This window comes from Thalassophryne amazonica, chromosome 10 (genome assembly GCF_902500255.1).
Source record: "Thalassophryne amazonica chromosome 10, fThaAma1.1, whole genome shotgun sequence".
NCBI classification, from domain to species: Eukaryota; Metazoa; Chordata; class Actinopteri; order Batrachoidiformes; family Batrachoididae; genus Thalassophryne; species Thalassophryne amazonica.
This window is the reverse complement of record NC_047112.1, coordinates 97,889,014-97,905,955: the sequence shown is the minus strand read 5'-3', so window position 1 is coordinate 97,905,955 and position 16,942 is coordinate 97,889,014. Positions and strand designations below refer to the sequence as shown.

Sequence of the window (16,942 nt, the reverse complement as noted above, 5' to 3'; positions counted from 1 at the left end):
GCTCAAGCAAAGCCGCCCAGACCTCCCGATCCACACACACCTCCCCCAGCTCCTCCAGGGGAACCCCAAGGCGTTCCCAAGCCAGCCGAGAAATGTAGTCCCTCCAGCGTGTCCTGGGTCTTCCCCAGGGCCTCCTCCCAATGGGACGTGCCCGGAACACCTCTTCAGCAAGGCGTCCAGGGGGCATCCGGAAAAGATGCCCGAGCCACCTCAACTGACTCCTTTCGATGTGGAGGAGCAGCGACTCGACTTCGAGCTCCTCCCGGGTGACTGAGCTCCTCACCCTATCTCTAAGGGAGCGCCCAGCCACCCTGCGGAGGAAACTCATCTCGGCCACTTGTACTCGCGATCTCGTTCTTTCGGTCATGAGCCAAATCTCATGACCATAGGTGAGGATCGGAACGAAGATCGATCGGTAAATCGAGGGGTTTGCCCCCCTACTCAGCTCTCTCTTCACCACGACGGTCCGATACAACGACCGCATCACTGCAGATGCTGCACCGATCCGTCTATCGATCTCACGCTCCATCCGTCACTCACTCGTGAACAAGACCCCGAGATACTTAAACTCCTCCACTTGAGGCAAGGACACTCCACCAACCTGAAGAGGGCAAAGCACCTTTTTCTGGTTGAGAACCATGGCCTCGGATTTGGAGGTGCTGATTTTCATCCCGGACACTTCACACTCGGCTGCAAACCGCCCCAGTGCACGCTGAAGGTCCTGATTTGACGAAGCCAACAGAACCACATCGTCTGCAAACAGCAAAGATGAGATTCTGTGGATCCCAAACCAGACCCCTCTACACCCTGGCTGCGCCTAGAAATTCTGTCCATAAAAATAATGAACAGAACCGGTGACAAAGGGCAGCCCTGGCGGAGGCCAACATGCACTGGAAACAGGTTTGACTTACTACCGGCAATGCGAACCAAGCTCCTGCTGCGGTCGTACAGGGACCGGATAGCCCTTAGTAAAGGACCCCAGACCCCATACTCCTGGAGCACCCCCCACAGGGTGCCCAGAGGGACACGGTCGAACGCCTTCTCCAGATCCACAAAACACATGTGGACTGGTTAGGCGAACTCCCATGAACCCTCGAGCACCCGATGGAGTGTGTAGAGCTGGTCCAGTGTGCCGCGACCACTGGAAACCACACTGCTCCTCCTGAATCCGAGGTTCGACCATCGGTCGAATTCTCCTCTCCAGTACTCTGGAATAGACCTTACCGGGGAGGCTGAGGAGTGTGATCCCCCTATAGTTGGAACACACCCTCCGGTCCCCCTTCTTAAACAGAGGGACCACCACCCCGGTCTGCCAATCCAGAGGCACTGTCCCCGATCGCCACGCGATGTTGCAGAGGCGTGTCAGCCAAGACAGTCCCACAGCATCCAGAGACTTAAGGTACTCAGGACAGATTTCATCCACCCCAGGAGCCTTGCCACCTGTGGTGACTTCGGCCTGGGTAATGGATGAGTCCGCCTCTGAGTCCCCAGTCTCTGCTTCCTCTTCGGAAGATGTGACGATGGGATTGAGGAGATCCTCGAAGTATTCCCTCCACCGCCCGACAACATCCCCAGTCAGGGTCAACAGCTCCCCACCCGCACCGTAAACAGTGCTGGTGGAGAGCTGCTTCCGCCTCCTGAGGCGTCAGACGGTTTGCCAGAATCTCTTCAAGGCCGACCGATAGTCCTCCTCCATGGCCTCCCCGAACTCCTCCCAGACCCGAGTTTTTGCCTCTGCAACTGCACGGGCTGCGGCACGCTTGGCCTGCTGGTACCTGTCAGCTGCCTCCAGGGTCCCACCTACCAACAAAGATAAGTAGGACTCCTTCTTCAGCTTGACGGCATCCCTTACTTCCGGCGTCCACCACCGGGTTCGGGGATTGCCGCTGCGACAGGCACCAGAGACCTTGCGACCACAGCTACGAGCGGCCGCATGGACAATGGAGGTGGAGAACATGGTCCACTCGGACTCCATGTCTCCAACCTCCCCCGGGATCTGGGAGAAGCTCTCCCGGAGGTGGGAGTTGAAGACCTCGCTGACAGAGGGTTCCGCCAGTCGTTCCCATGTTGAATAAACATTTTGCAAAACTGTAACAGAAACACTTTGTTTGCAATTACGAGTCACATGATGTGCAAAAAAAGTCACATCACATTCAAAAATACAAATCAGAAAAAATTGGGATGATGTCAAATATGCTAATGCAAAATTATTTTAGAATGTGATGTAGGGCTGAAATGATTAGTCGAGTAATTCGAATAATTCGATTACAAAAAATGTTTGAGGCAAATACTGTGCCTCAAAGCGTCGTTTAATGTTGTAGTACATATGCCAGGCCTGTGTGTGGCACTGTAATGTCCCCAGAAAAACAAACAGAAGAAGACTACAGCAAGCGCTCATCAAATTAGCACAAAAGCTACAGCTTTCCAACGCAACAAACAGAGGGAAATAAAGCTTTTTAGGAAAAAGACGGTCCACGCTGATCATCTGAAATAGCTTACTGTGCATTTAAAGCAAAGCAGTATGTTTGTTTGTTTTTAAAAAAAAAAACAGTTTCGTCCGCTGGCCATTCTACGCGTGGTGGCCGGCTGCTGCCTCTCTCTGCCCGGTGTGAGTGGCTCAGCTCTGCCCTCACACAGCTCCGTCCCGGCCACAGACAGTCTCTGGAAGAAGTCCACTCTTTCTTCTGTGTTTTGCTTAGACTTGCATTGAGTGTTTCGCTTTTTAATTTTCGCTTTTTTGGGCAACACACAATGCTTCACAACACGGGAACTCAAATAAAAATAATAATAAAAAAAAAACAGTGACTGCGAGGCTGCATGTTCAACCTCCAGTTGAAAATGAAATGCAGTGGCCGAATCGCAGAGAGTGTTAGAAAGAAATTCATGCAGGGACCCAGTCCACCACCTTAATAAATAAATAAAAATGGTTCAATTTTACAAGTTGGAGAAAACAAAAAATAGAAAGCCACAACCCATCGCCATTTCAGCAAAATGTCAAGACTTTGGCCTGACTTTGGCTGAGCTCCTGACAGACACCAGGAAAGATCCAAAACTTGTAAAGATGTGAAAAAATAAATAATTACCCAGGAAAACAGAAAGGGATACACTAAATTTGACAATCTCCGTGATGACACAGTGACATTGTGCCATTACTTAGGGAGAACCCTGGACTGTTAATGTTTTAAAAAGCAAAAGTCATTTTTATCCTATTACTTGCTTAATCGCCAGAATAATCGACAGAATACTTGATTACTAAAATAATTGATTGCTGCAGCCCTAATATGATGTGACTCTCTGTATGACATGTGACCTATAACTGCATAAACTGGGTTTACACTGTGCGGGTTTTGGTCACCCAGTTATTAAAGTGTTTCCATTGCAGTTTTTAAAAATATGCCTTTTTTAAATCACCTGAAGAACCAGCTCATGCCTGCATCAAAACATTTTTTTTAAATATTTAGCTTCTTTCAACGTACGTGTTTCCATTTCAAATTGCACAATTTAGTCTACTTGGCATAAGTGGTAGAAAATTTATGAACTAATGACTGAAAATCTCTCAGTTTGAAAGGTAATGAACCCCCCCCCCCTTCTCTCTCTCTCTCCATGATCTAAACCACAAACACACACACACACACACGCCCATCCGTAAAATGTAATAAAGGCAGAGATTATACAGAGGACTGTTAAAGCTCCTAGGCACCTTTTACGTTAGTAGAGTATCCCAATAGTTGGTACCCCAAAACCCTGGTGTGTTAACAAAGTACTTCCTCCAATCTCCACACGGTCTACTCTGGATCTGAGTCATGATAACACTTTCTCCATCTTCTCCTTGATGGAAAGCTCAAGACTTATCTTTGCTGCTCACTCCCCACAGAGCTGTGGGTACAGGAGCTGCTCATTAGTATGCACAACTTCAAAGCCAACATAAACTCTGTCCTGCTGAACACTAAACAGCACTGTGTGGCCTATTACTGTCCTATATATTCATGTGCACCTTATTCACCAGCTGGATCAGCACAGGTAAAGCAACAGCCACAGGCATATTTAAGGAAGATGACTAAACTGAAACATGTTTAGGTTTATTTGCAGAAAATGCTTTAATCCACCCATTCTTCTTAAACATCAGCATTCCACGACTCATAGGACAGCCTACATGTGGTGGCATCAATAATGTTATTTCCAAAAACAAATTTTTGCCAACAACACAGTCAAACTCAGATCCAGAAGGTTGTACATTTTGGCTATGTTCACATTATAGTTCACAAGTAACATGAACATCTTTTATCTTCTGAAACCTGGCGTTTCATATTGATGATTGTGAGATTGTGTGAGTGTTGAAATCGGTAGCTGAACAGAGTGATACATAAAGGCAGCCAAATACATTCACACTCTCTCTCACGGTCAATTTCAAGTCACCGGGTTCACCAAAACTGCATGTCCTTGGAAGAAAATGAAATCGCAGCACTCAGACGAAATAGAGCAAACTGGGGAAAACATGCAAACACCACACAGTGAGGCAACAGTGCTAACCACAAAGCTACCACCTTGCCCATGCCAACCACAGTGGAGTTTTTAGTGTTTGTTTTTTTAATCAGACATGAGCTCATTTCAATCTGATTTGTGGTAATGTGTTTGCTGTTAGTCAGAAAGTAGTTCACTTAAAAACATGAACGTAAACTGTCCACATTTAAATAAAACACACAAACACATCTGTGTATACACAACAAAATTAAATTTGGATTTCTTCTAATGTGAACATAGACATAGAGACATGTGCCTGATCAGTCTTGATGAATGTCACACCTCCAGAGCTCTGATGAATCAGATCTGAATCATATCGTAAACTAAGTCTAAGGCTCCATTTGCATTACCAGCTGAAGCCACCTGAATCTGACATTTGCCAGATCTGATTTTCTTATGTTTTTTTCTCATTAATGTTAGTAAGTGACCTGTATCTGATCAGACTGTTCTCACAGCAGTCACATCATAAATCCGATCGGAATAAGGTCTCGCATAATATATGCAGCTGGCCCAAATCAATATGAAAACAGGGCAGGCCGATTTGGAATGTTCACACTGCTCAGGAACGGACAAATCTGACTGTTATGACGCTGTTTACAGGAGTCACATCACCAGACAACGAATTTTAAGTCACTGGAGATCCACATGCAAGTGGACCAAATCAGATATAAAGAAACTGGATTTGCCACAAAAAGATCTAAATCAGTTGGCAATGTAAATGCAGCCCTCCTCTGTTTCAAAAGAATGAGTCATGCGTGGTAATGTACTGACTGAGAAATTCAAGATCATAGACTGATCCAGGTGTATCATCACTTTTACTGTAAATAAACAGGGTTACTTTATGCTGCCTGTTCTACTTAAGGTTATGTGACAACACATATTTTTTAAAGATTAGAAGAATAACCAGTAAATATTTCAATGATGAAGAAAGTCAATAATGTGACATACAGTATTCCTTTGTCATAAATGTCCAATTATCATCTTGAATAGGAAAAAAAACAATTCGTAGGATAATGTTTATGTGAAATCACTGCTCTCACTGCCCACAGAATTAACAAAAACCTTAAATCCGCCAATTAGCTAAACATGGTAAACGTACTACACTGAAGACATTCACATTTTCCAAGTTCAGTTTCTCTCCAGTAAAATACTAAACTACTCACGCAGTCAGTGTTTGGAAAAACTGATGGAAACGGGCCCATATATCCATTAAAAAACGCAGATATTTCCCTTTCCAGCAGGCAGCGGCTGTACTGTAACTGGATCGTGTGCATGACAAGCTGCAAGCGGATCACCAGGCAACAGTTTGAGTGACGTCACGTTAACCAATGAAAAGCAAGAAAGCTGAAACACCCACTTGATATCGACCAACCGCAAAGCAGAACAGGCACACGCATAAACTGTTGCGGTTTGAGGGGGGGGGGCTCGTGAGTGGTGGGATATTGTTGTTCTCATTTCTCAATTACATAATTGTCAGGATTAATTCAGGTATGATGATATAACTTAACGTTAACTACACGTAACAGAAGAAATATTAAGAACTGTAAACAACATCTAAGAAAAATAAAATCTTGCAACAAAATCTAAAACAAGAAAGAAAAAACTAACAACATCGAAGAAAGAAAAAAAATTAAGAAAATGTAAACAAGAAAATATCAAGTACACTAACAAATTAAAAATATATATAATACACACACACACACACACACAAATGAAAAGTTCTTGACAAAATAGAAATAATATGATAACAATCTATCTAAATTAGAAAAAATGTAACACACTTTACATGTTTGATACCAATTCGTTCAAATTATAATATAATTATATGATTCTGTGTGATACAGTGATGCCATACTGTATGGTTTTGTGTCCATTCAACGTCTATTTCATGTATTAGTACAAGAAAAGAGCTGGTAAATGAATTGAGACAGATTATTCCTCTCCCTTTAAATTTTGCATAATTTCAGTTTGTCTTTATTGATATTTCATTTTATGATCCATTTAATTATACGTATTTGTTAAGATGCAAATCCGGGCTCATTATTGTGAGTGAACTGTAACCATGGGGACTGAAGGTGACAAAAATTTATTTTGTGTTGAAATATAGTTATTATAAAGTACCTTGATTTCTGAGGTATCACAAAATTACAGCTAATTTTTTGTTGTACTTTTTGCAGGCAACATGAAGGAGAAATTGAAAGAGTGAATCTGTGCAAATGGTCATTTAAATTATTTTACATGTGTGCTGTCAGAGAGTTCTAAGTATATTTTTCACCTATTCAGTGCCAAAAAAGCAGTTGACTGATGGTTCACTTTAAGGCCTTATATTGCTCCATGCAGTTACGAGCATTGTGTAGCTCTTTAGTTCTTGGAGATGTTTGTGTTCACAGTCATTAATGGACAAATTAAAATCTAATCCTAATCTAATCCATTAACCTCAACTGTTGCTGGTGTTGTTCTTGTTATTTTTTGGCTGCTCCTGGTTATTCAGGGTCACCACAACAGGTTCAGTACAGATCCACTGTGGGATTTGGAAGTTTACATGGGATGCATTTCTCACCCAATTCCAGTTCTGCTTAGAGAAACACACAGACCCTGATGTTCCCAAGCGGTTTCCCAACCATGTACCAATGAGGACCTGATCAGGACCTACTCTGATTCACTTCTAAGCTCTGAGGGGATCAGGTGTACAAAGCACCTTTGTACCTGCACCTGCTAACTTAACCCTGTATGTAACCCAAATGTGAACTCTAACGTATCCCCTTGGAGTGTGACTGATTGAGTGTGTGAACAGGTGTCTTTTATACAGGTAACAAGTTCAAACAGATGCAATTAATACAGGTAAAGAGTGCAGAATAAGAGGGCTTCTTAAAGAAAAATTAACAGGTCTGTGAGAGCCAGAATTCTTGCTGGTTGGTAGGTGTTCAAATACTTATTTGCAGCAGTAACATACAAATTAATTATTAAAAATGTTACATTGTGATTTCCGGATTTTTTTTAGATTATGTCTCTCACAGTGGACATGCACCTAAGATGAAAATTTCAGACCCCTCCATGATTTCTAAGTGGGAGAATTTGCAAAACCACAGGGTGTTCAAATACTTATTTTCCTCACTCTATATGTGTGTGTGTGTGTGTGTGCGCCCGCGTTTATATTTTTGGGGGGGAGGTGGGGGAGTCATATTTTCATTTGTGACAAAAATAAAATTAACTAATGCAATACTGATTTAGAGAGCAAATACCATCATGAGTTACCTGACTAGATAATGTTACTGGATAAAAACACTTCTTGTCACCACTGAACAGGTGAAAATGTCATTTGAAATATTTGATAGCATAGAAAGGATTTCTCTGGAAGTAAGTACATGGGTAAACATGGCACTCATTCTGTAAGACAGTCTGTATTCCTGTTATTGCTTGTAAGTGCAGCCTTTGACACAGTTGATCACTGTATTTTGCTGGAGAGACTAGCTTTCATGGCCATTATGTTCAACTCATATTCAGCTTAATGGTATGATAAAAGAGTTTTCTTCAGTGAATTGTGGGAACTGCAAGGTTCTGTTTTGGGTCCAATTCTATTTTCTTTTTATGTGGCATCCCTTGGCCAGGGCCATGAGATTGATTTTCACTGTTATGCTGATGACCTGCAGATGTACATGCCTGCTCATATTGGTGATGTCTCAGATTAGAAACTGAGGTCTTGTCTGATTGCACTGAAAAGTTGGATGTGTTCAGGTTTTCCACTTTTGAACTCAGAGAAGACTGTAATTATTGTTATGAGTCCTGCTAAAAATAAACATCCCAGAATCTATTATTGATTGCACAGCATTATTTATTTCTTGCTTATCCATGGAAGATATATCACATAAGAGTATTAAATGTCTTCAGATGATTCAGAATACTGTTGCTTGAGTCTTAACTAGAACCAAGAGGTTTGACGACATACCATCTATGCTCGTGTCCCTTCACTGGCTTCACTGTGAGTGTGAGAGCAAATTTCTAGGTTCTGCTATTAACATCTGAAATACTAAAGGGCTGTGTACTCTTTCTTAATAAGCTTTGTGTTTTGCATTGTACCCTGTGGTCTCAGGAGGCACATTTTGCCTGCATTCATAGGGTAAGAAGTAGTTGGAAGGATGTTGAGCTCCAATCATATGGAATAATCTGCCTATGGATTGTAATCAAATTTCATCCAACCAGAATGTCTGGGATTGCGATTATTCTAAATCAAGACTAAGATCCAGGCTTTAATAACTTTCTAGACTCTGCCATCAGAAGTGTATCTGTATGTGGTGAAAGAGTTTATCTTGTGGAGACATTCACTTATCTCTGGAGTAACATCAGGTCTATGGGTCCCCTGCCTTTGAGACTGAGCGACACCTGAGAAGAGTTTATGGATTCACTCTGTCACTGGACAGAGATGTTTGGTGATGCCAGCATGTTTGCACTTTGCATCTGTCCATTTCAAATGAGCTCAGCCCTTACCAAAAAGTAGTATATGCAAGTATGTTTGAAGTATACTTCTAGTTTACTTTTTATATACTTATCAGTACTATTTTTTGGTAAGGGAGGTCCAGAGAAGGCGGCGGCGTTTCTGGATGTTGTTGATGTATGGCTTTTGCTTTGCATGGTAGAATTTCAACTTGCACTTGTAGATGTAGGGACAAACTGTGTTAACTGACAATGGCTTTCTGAAATGTTCCTGAGCCCAAGCAGTAAGATCCTTTACACAATGATGTTGGTTTTTAATGCAGTGCCGCCTGAGGGATCGAGGGTCACGGGCATTCAATGTAGGTTTTTGGCCTTGCCGCTTATCTTCTGATTACATTATGGACTGTAGGTGATGGAATCCCTAAATTCCTTGCAATTGAACATTGAGAAACGTGTTCTTAAATTGTTGGACTATTTTTTTTATGCAGTTGTTCACAAAGCAGTGATCCTCGCCCCATCTTTGCTTGTGAACAGCTGAGTCTTTTGGGGATGCTCTTTTTATACCAAATTATGACACTCACCTGTTTCCAATTAACCTGTTCACCTGTGGAATGTTCCAAACAGGTGTTCTTTGAGCATCATCAACTTTCCCACTCTTTTGTTGCTCCTGTTCCAGCTTTTTTGAAATGTGTTACAGGTATCCATTCAAAATGAGCAAATATTTCCACAAAAACAAGAAAGTCTATCAGTTTGAACATTAAATATCTTGTCTTCATGGTGCATTCAATTGTATATAGGTTGAAGAGGATTTGCAAATCATTGTATTCTGTTTTATTTACATGTCACACAACGTCCCACCTTCATTGGAATTGGGGTTGTGTTGGGACGTTGCGTGAAATGTATGTAATAAAACAGAATACAATAGGATAGATAGATAGATAGATAGATAGATAGATAGATAGAGTAGATAGATAGATAGATAGATAGATATATAGATAGTAGATAGATAGATAGATAGATAGATAGATAGATAGATAGATAGATAGATAGATAGATAGATAGATAGATAGATAGATAGATTAGATAGATAGATAGATAGATAGATAGATAGATGATAGATAGATAGATAGATAGATAGATTTTATTATCATTGTCATTACAACAACGAGGATTTCCGCACTCACATTCCACAGATAAACAGCAATTAATCCACAATTATTACTGTTTAATGGCACACATCAGAATTAGGACAACACATATACATTTGACATTATTTATGTGCACTAAACTGAAACAGTCTGTTTTCCAATTGAGGCGATGTGAGTGTGTTGGTAGCGCTGCAACTGAAGTCGCGCTGCCTGCCAGCTTGGGACGAATGGGGCCTGCCGTGGGGGGTGGGGGGGGCATAAGGGAGGTAAAGGAGAAGCTGGAGCATGCTTCAGTCCATGTGTAAGTCAGTTATTGTCTTTGTGGGTTGAGATAGAATGGAGCCGAATAATCTCACCAAGGCCTGAATAAATTCCTCTGGAGGGTAAACAATGCGCAATTGACCTTGAGGTTAGATAAGCCTGGAGTGTAGCAGCTGAGTAATGAAAACACTTTTAACAGTTCCACTTGAACAACCAAATCCCAATTATGAATTAAGAATATTCCCATTATGAATTAAGAATATTCAACGGCCTCCGAAACTTCAGCTTCAACTCCAAGGCACGCATCAGCTCCAAGGTGTCATCCAATTTCCGTCTGAGTTCAAGAGTCAACGCAGTCTGAGAATGCACTGCCTTGCCAACCTCGTAATCATGACGGACAAGCGAGGACCTGTGGTTCTTGATGCCACTGTCTTGCCAATTTTCTGGTAGATCAGGGCAGCACATAAGCCAGAAAGTACCAGACCTGCTGCCATGAGAACCAAAATGAAATAAATCCTCGACATCCTCAACAGAGAAAGGCGCCAAGCATGCAACATGCCAAGACCCCCAGGAGTCGAGGACATAGCCGCAGGATACGTTCCATCTGGGCAGGTAGGATCCCCTGGTCCTGACCTTCTTGTAGAAAAAATGGTGTCAATAGAGTTCAGAGACCAGCTGATCAATTCCATGGTTAATCCAATAGTAGTCCAATAGATCCAGAATCCAATATAGTTTTGAGGAATTCACAGTCTGGTGAAGTAGGGACTTGAAGGTTAAAAGCAGAGAGATAACGGAGAGTGGAGGAGATGCGACCGCCCTATATACGAGGTTTATTAGAAAACTAACTGGCAGTTTTATAAAAAAAAAACTATATGGATTTGAATCACGTGCGATTACACCAGACATGCTTGAACCCTCGTGCGCATGCGTGAGTTTTTTCACGCGTGTCGGTGATGTCATTCGCCTGTGGGCAGGCTTTGAGTGAGCACTGCTCCAGCCCTCTCGGCTGAAATCCTTTGTCTGCGACACTGCTGGAGACGGCGCACGTTGCTTTATCAAAATTTTTTTAGGACCTGTGAAGGATATCTGAGTGGACACTATTCGAGAAATTCTGCTGGTTCTCGGTGAAAAGTTTAATGGCTGATGAGAGGTTGTGGAGTTTCTTTCGCTTTAAGGACAGCTCACAAAGCGGATCGGCGCGGCGCAGTCAGATGTGGCGTCCGTCTGGCTGTTTTGAGCTGAAAACATCCTAATTTAAGGCTCTGTTCACCCAGGTCGTCGTCAGAGAACAGAGAAGTTTCAGAAGAAGTCGGCATGAGGAGTTTATGCGGACATTCCACTGTTAAAGGAGATTTTGTAATGAAAGAACATGCGGGCAAATTCGCCGAGTCGTTTCCCGTGACAACTTGGCGAATCTGTGTGCGCCGCGACAGGAAAAACACCTCCGTGTTGAAAACCATTTGTAAAATTCAGGAGGCTTTTGATGGCTTTCCACAACTGAGTATCTGAGAAATTGTTCAACAGCTTGGGCATGTTCCACTTGCCCGTTAAGGTTTCCAACGGAGGTGTTTTTCCTGTCGCTACCCCCCTTGGTCGGGTCCCGGCCCGACATGCGACTCTGCCCCGCACGTTCTTTCATTACAAAATTCTTTACAGTGGAATGTCCGCATAAACTCCTCATGCCGTCTCTTCTGAAACTCTCTGTTCTCTGACGACGACCTGGGTGAACAGAGCCTTAAATTATGAAGTTTTCAGTTTGAAACAGCGAGACGCTGCCGCCTCGGAGCGCAGATCGCCGTCAGGCGCCGTGGGCCGTCCTTACGGCGACATTTACAGACCAAAATCTCTCATCAGCCATTAAAATTTTTACCGAAAACCAGCTGAATTTATCGAATGGTGTCCACTCAGTTGTGCCTTACAGTTTTGAAAAATTTTGATCAAACAAAGCAGCAGTCTCTGAGCCATTCCTAAACGATGAAAAAATCGACGAGAGGGTGGGCCACTCTCACTCAAAGACTGCCCACAGGCGAATGACGTAACCGACAGGCGTGAAAAACACTTGCATGCCCACGAGGGTTCAAGCATGTCTGATGTAATCACACGTGACTCAAATCCATATGGTTTTTGAAAAAAATAATAAGGTTGGATACTTTTCTAATAGACCTCGTATAATATATATATATATATATATATATATTATTATATATATATACAGTAGTGTTCAGAAATAGTAGTGCCATGTGATATAGATTAATCCAGGTTTTGAGTATATTTCTTATTGTTACATGGGAAACAAGGTACCAGTAGATTCAGTAGATTCTCACAAATCTATATATATATATATATAATATATATATATATATTATATATATATATAATATATACGAGGGCTGTCAATAAAGTTACGGTCCTTTTTATTTTTTTCAAAAACTATATGGATTTCATATGTTTTTACGTCAGACATGCTTGAACCCTCGTGCGCATGCGTGAGTTTTTCCACGCCTGTCGGTGACGTCATTCGCCTGTGAGCACTCCTTGTGGGAGGAGTCGTCCAGCCCCTCGTCGGAATTCCTTCTGAGAAGTTGCTGAGAGACTGGCGCGTTATTTGATCAAAATTTTTTCTAAACCTGTGAGACACATTGAAGTGGACACGGTTCGAAAAATTAAGCTGGTTTTCAGTGAAAATTTTAACGGCTGATGAGAGATTTTGAGGTGATTCTGTCGCTTTAAGGACTTTTCACGGTGCGAGACGTCGCGCAGCGCTCTCAGGCGGCGTCATCAGCCTGTTCAAGCTGAAAACCTCCACATTTCAGGCTCTATTGATCCAGGACGTCGTGAGAGAACAGAGAAGTTTCAGAAGAAGTCAGTTTCAGCATTTTATCCGGATATTCCATTGTTAAAGGAGATTTTTTAATGAAAGACGTGCGGACGGGTCCGCGCGTCGGGACGCAGCCGCCGCGACGCTCCGCCACAGGAAAAACACCTCTGTTGAAAGCCTTAAGGACAAGTTGGAACATGTCCTGCCTGTTAAACAATTTCTCATATACTCACTCCACTGAAAGCCATCAAAAGCCGCCTGGATTTTACAATGGTTATCAACACGGAGGTGTTTTTCCTGTGCCGCCGCACCGCGTCGGCTGCGTCCCGACGCGCGGATCCGTCCGCACGTCTTTCATTAAAAAAATCTCCTTTAACAGTGGAATATCCGGATAAAATGCTGAAACCGACTTCTTCTGAAACTTCTCTGTTCTCTCACGACGTCCTGGATCAATAGAGCCTGAAATGTGGAGGTTTTCAGCTTGAACAGGCTGATGACGCGCCTGAGAGCGCTGCACGACGTCTCGCACCGTGAAAGTCCTTAAAGCGACAGAATCACCTCAAAATCTCTCATCAGCTGTTAAAATTTTCACTGAAAACCAGCTTAATTTTTCGAACCGTGTCCACTTCGATGTGTCTCACAGGTTTAGAAAAAATTTTGATCAAAGAACGCGCCAGTCTCTCAGCAACTTCTCAGACAAAGGAATTCCGACGAGGGGCTGGACGACTCCTCCCACAAGGAGTGCTCACAGGCGAATGACGTCACCGACAGGCGTGGAAAAATCTCGCATGCGCACGAGGGTTCAAGCATGTCTGACGTAAAAACATATGAATGAAATCCATATAGTTTTTGAAAAAAATAAAAAGGACCGTTACTTTATTGACAGCCCTCGTATATGCCTCTGGTGCTGTCTGTATTTATGGAGTTCATGGATACTCCGTACTATTTATCCACAGGGAAAAATGGGGGAAAAGCCTTTATAATCAGACCACAGTACTGTGGCATACTTTCCAATGTGACTGGAGCATTTTTCAGTGGTGACACCTGTGTTATCCTTCACTGACCCCTAACTGGCTGCCACCCTGGGATGACCAACATACATTTTTGTGTAGACCATGGTATACTGAGGCGGGATTGCAAGCGTTGTTTAGTCCCCTTAAGTAGTACCAAGTAGGTCAATATTGGCTTCAGGCTCATTGATCCACTTTAGATCTCACTTATAGTTGTTATCATCTTTTCTGGTAGTCCACTTCCATAAACTCTGTTCATGCACTGAAAGAAACACTTCTCAGCAGAAGTGTATTTCTCTCCAGTCAGTGTACACAATCATATCACCCATTTTTTTTATAGATGGTGCATTATTCCTTTCTTCCAGTCCAATGGCCATTCCTTTTCCCCACACTTATGTAAAATATCAGCCACTTCTCTTGCTCTTCCTTTTATATCAGCTTTTAAAGCTCTGGTGGAATGCTGTCAATCTATGGAGCTTTCTGTTCTTTTCAATGCTGTTTTAACTTCTTTTTACATTGATTTTCCCAGGTTTATATCTGCTATCTCTTGAACTTCTTCAATGTCAATCTTGTATTGAATGTAATGGATCTTCATTGAAATGTTCTGCCCATCACTTTAACCACTATGTTGCGTGACTCCATCCTTTCCTCTCGCCCATCTGTTGTGTCTTTCTTTCCCAAGATAACATCTTGTAATTCTCCACTCCCTTTTCAACTTCCCCTGCCATGTCGTACCATCTCCTTCTGTCCTCACGGGCACGTCTCTGTAAAAACATATGAATCAAATCCATATAGTTTTTGAAAAAAATAAAAGGACCGTTACTTTATGACAGACCTCGTAAATCTATGCTACCGGCCCAGCAACGCCTCAGTAAGTCACAATAATACATGATATGGATGCACCGATACCACTTTTTTCCAGACTGAGTACTAGTACATACATTTTGACTACTCGTCGATACAGAGTACTGATACGATTACTTGATGATACCATTACAGTTTTATGATGACTTTTAAATCATGTTTTATTCATCAGTTGTTCCTTACTTTTGACTGCAACTGCTATCAATATCATTAGCTTTGCTTTTATTTACAAATTTTTCACTTAAATCATGTAACATCACTTTTTAACTACAAATTGTCCTTTATCATTAACGGTGTGTTTCTTAGCAAACATGACACTGCCAGACATCTCACTGAAATGTAACCTGTGGACTTCAGCACTACAAAATATACAACACCAGGAACTAAACTGAAACTGTCCATCAATAACTTTGTGAGGAATAAAAGCCTTTTTTGAAAACGTGAGGGACCAATTTATTTTGATGAAAAGAGCTTCTCTGTGTTATCAGCTGTGAGCCTGTTTCTGTTTTTATCTGAGCTAAACAGCTTTCACTCTCCACATTATTTTTTTAACTTTTCATTAAATGCACAGGTAACATGCACAAACGCATACTATAAATGTTTGGGTTTTTTTCCCCAAAGGTGGAACATGTAAATATTAGAGGAGCATGGCGTGCATGCGCACGTGCACACAAACACACGCTACTGAAATCCTGATTTGAGTTCTGATGGAGGAACTGGTGCAAAGTCCTGAACTCGTGGAGGAACTATTTTCAGCCACGTGAGATGTTTTCCAAACTCAGGAGGCTTGTGTGGATTATTTTTCTTCAAGATCGTATGATGAATTCCACTGAAACGAACAGGTAAGACTTTTTATTTATTGTATGTGTGTGAATTTACTCAACATGAGGACTGCAGATGAACATGATGGACAGCATTAATGGATGTATTTGACTTATGAGTAAATTACATGAAAGCCTGTAAAAATCCATAAATTAGCCGCATCATTGTTTAAACTGCAGTGATCACAACATATGAAAAAAGTAGCGTCTTATAATCTGGAAATTACGGAGCGAAAATCCCACATTAAGAGGTTGACATCATGCTGCTGTAAAGGGGTATCGGGTCATGAAGCATCAAAGACATTTTATGATTGCAAGGACGAGTAAATGAATACGGGATCGGGCCGATACCCGATACTGGAGTGGTATCGGGATCGGTACATCCCTAATACATGAACATTTTCAACTCACCAAATACATCTTGGACTTTGTTTATATCAGTCATTAAGAATACAAACAGTATTATACTGTGTGATAAATCTGTGTCAAGTAGGCAGTTCTCAATAACTGAGTGACCATGCTGGAAGGAGACTAGTAAGGGAATCCACCAAGACACCCATGAAAGCTCTGAAAGGATTACAGGCTTCTGTGGATGTAAATGAAAAAACTAGGAGTAATGCAAATTTTGTCTCTTGCATCACCACTTGAACACCTTCATGATGAAGTCGTGTCACTTCAGATAGAGTAATCTCAAGTAGCAAATTGAAATACACTGCATGAAAACACATGCATTTGAAAAATGCAAATGTTGCATAAATCCATCCATCCATCCATTTTCTTCCGCTTTATCTGGAGTTGGGTCGCGGGGGCAGCAGCTCAAGCAAAGCCGCCCAGACCTCCCGATCCACACACACCTCCCCCAGCTCCTCCAGGGGAACCCCAAGGCGTTCCCAAGCCAGCCGAGAAATGTAGTCCCTCCAGCGTGTCCTGGGTCTTCCCCAGGGCCTCCTCCCAATGGGACGTGCCCGGAACACCTCTTCAGCAAGGCGTCCAGGGGGCATCCGGAAAAGATGCCCGAGCCACCTCAACTGACTCCTTTCGATGTGGAGGAGCAGCGACTCGACTTCG

The 16,942-nt window shown here is 42.4% G+C and overlaps 1 protein-coding gene across 1 annotated transcript in view; it reads right to left on the bottom strand.

Moving 5' to 3' along the window:
- The window catches only part of LOC117518168 (cyclin-dependent kinase-like 5), a 186,677-nt gene extending 180,974 nt beyond the window's left edge, over positions 1-5,703 (bottom strand). The window contains 1 exon segment of the mRNA XM_034179226.1: positions 5,685-5,703. The gene's annotated coding sequence lies outside the window, so the exon portion shown is untranslated.
- Positions 5,704-16,942: the final 11,239 nt, after the last annotated feature.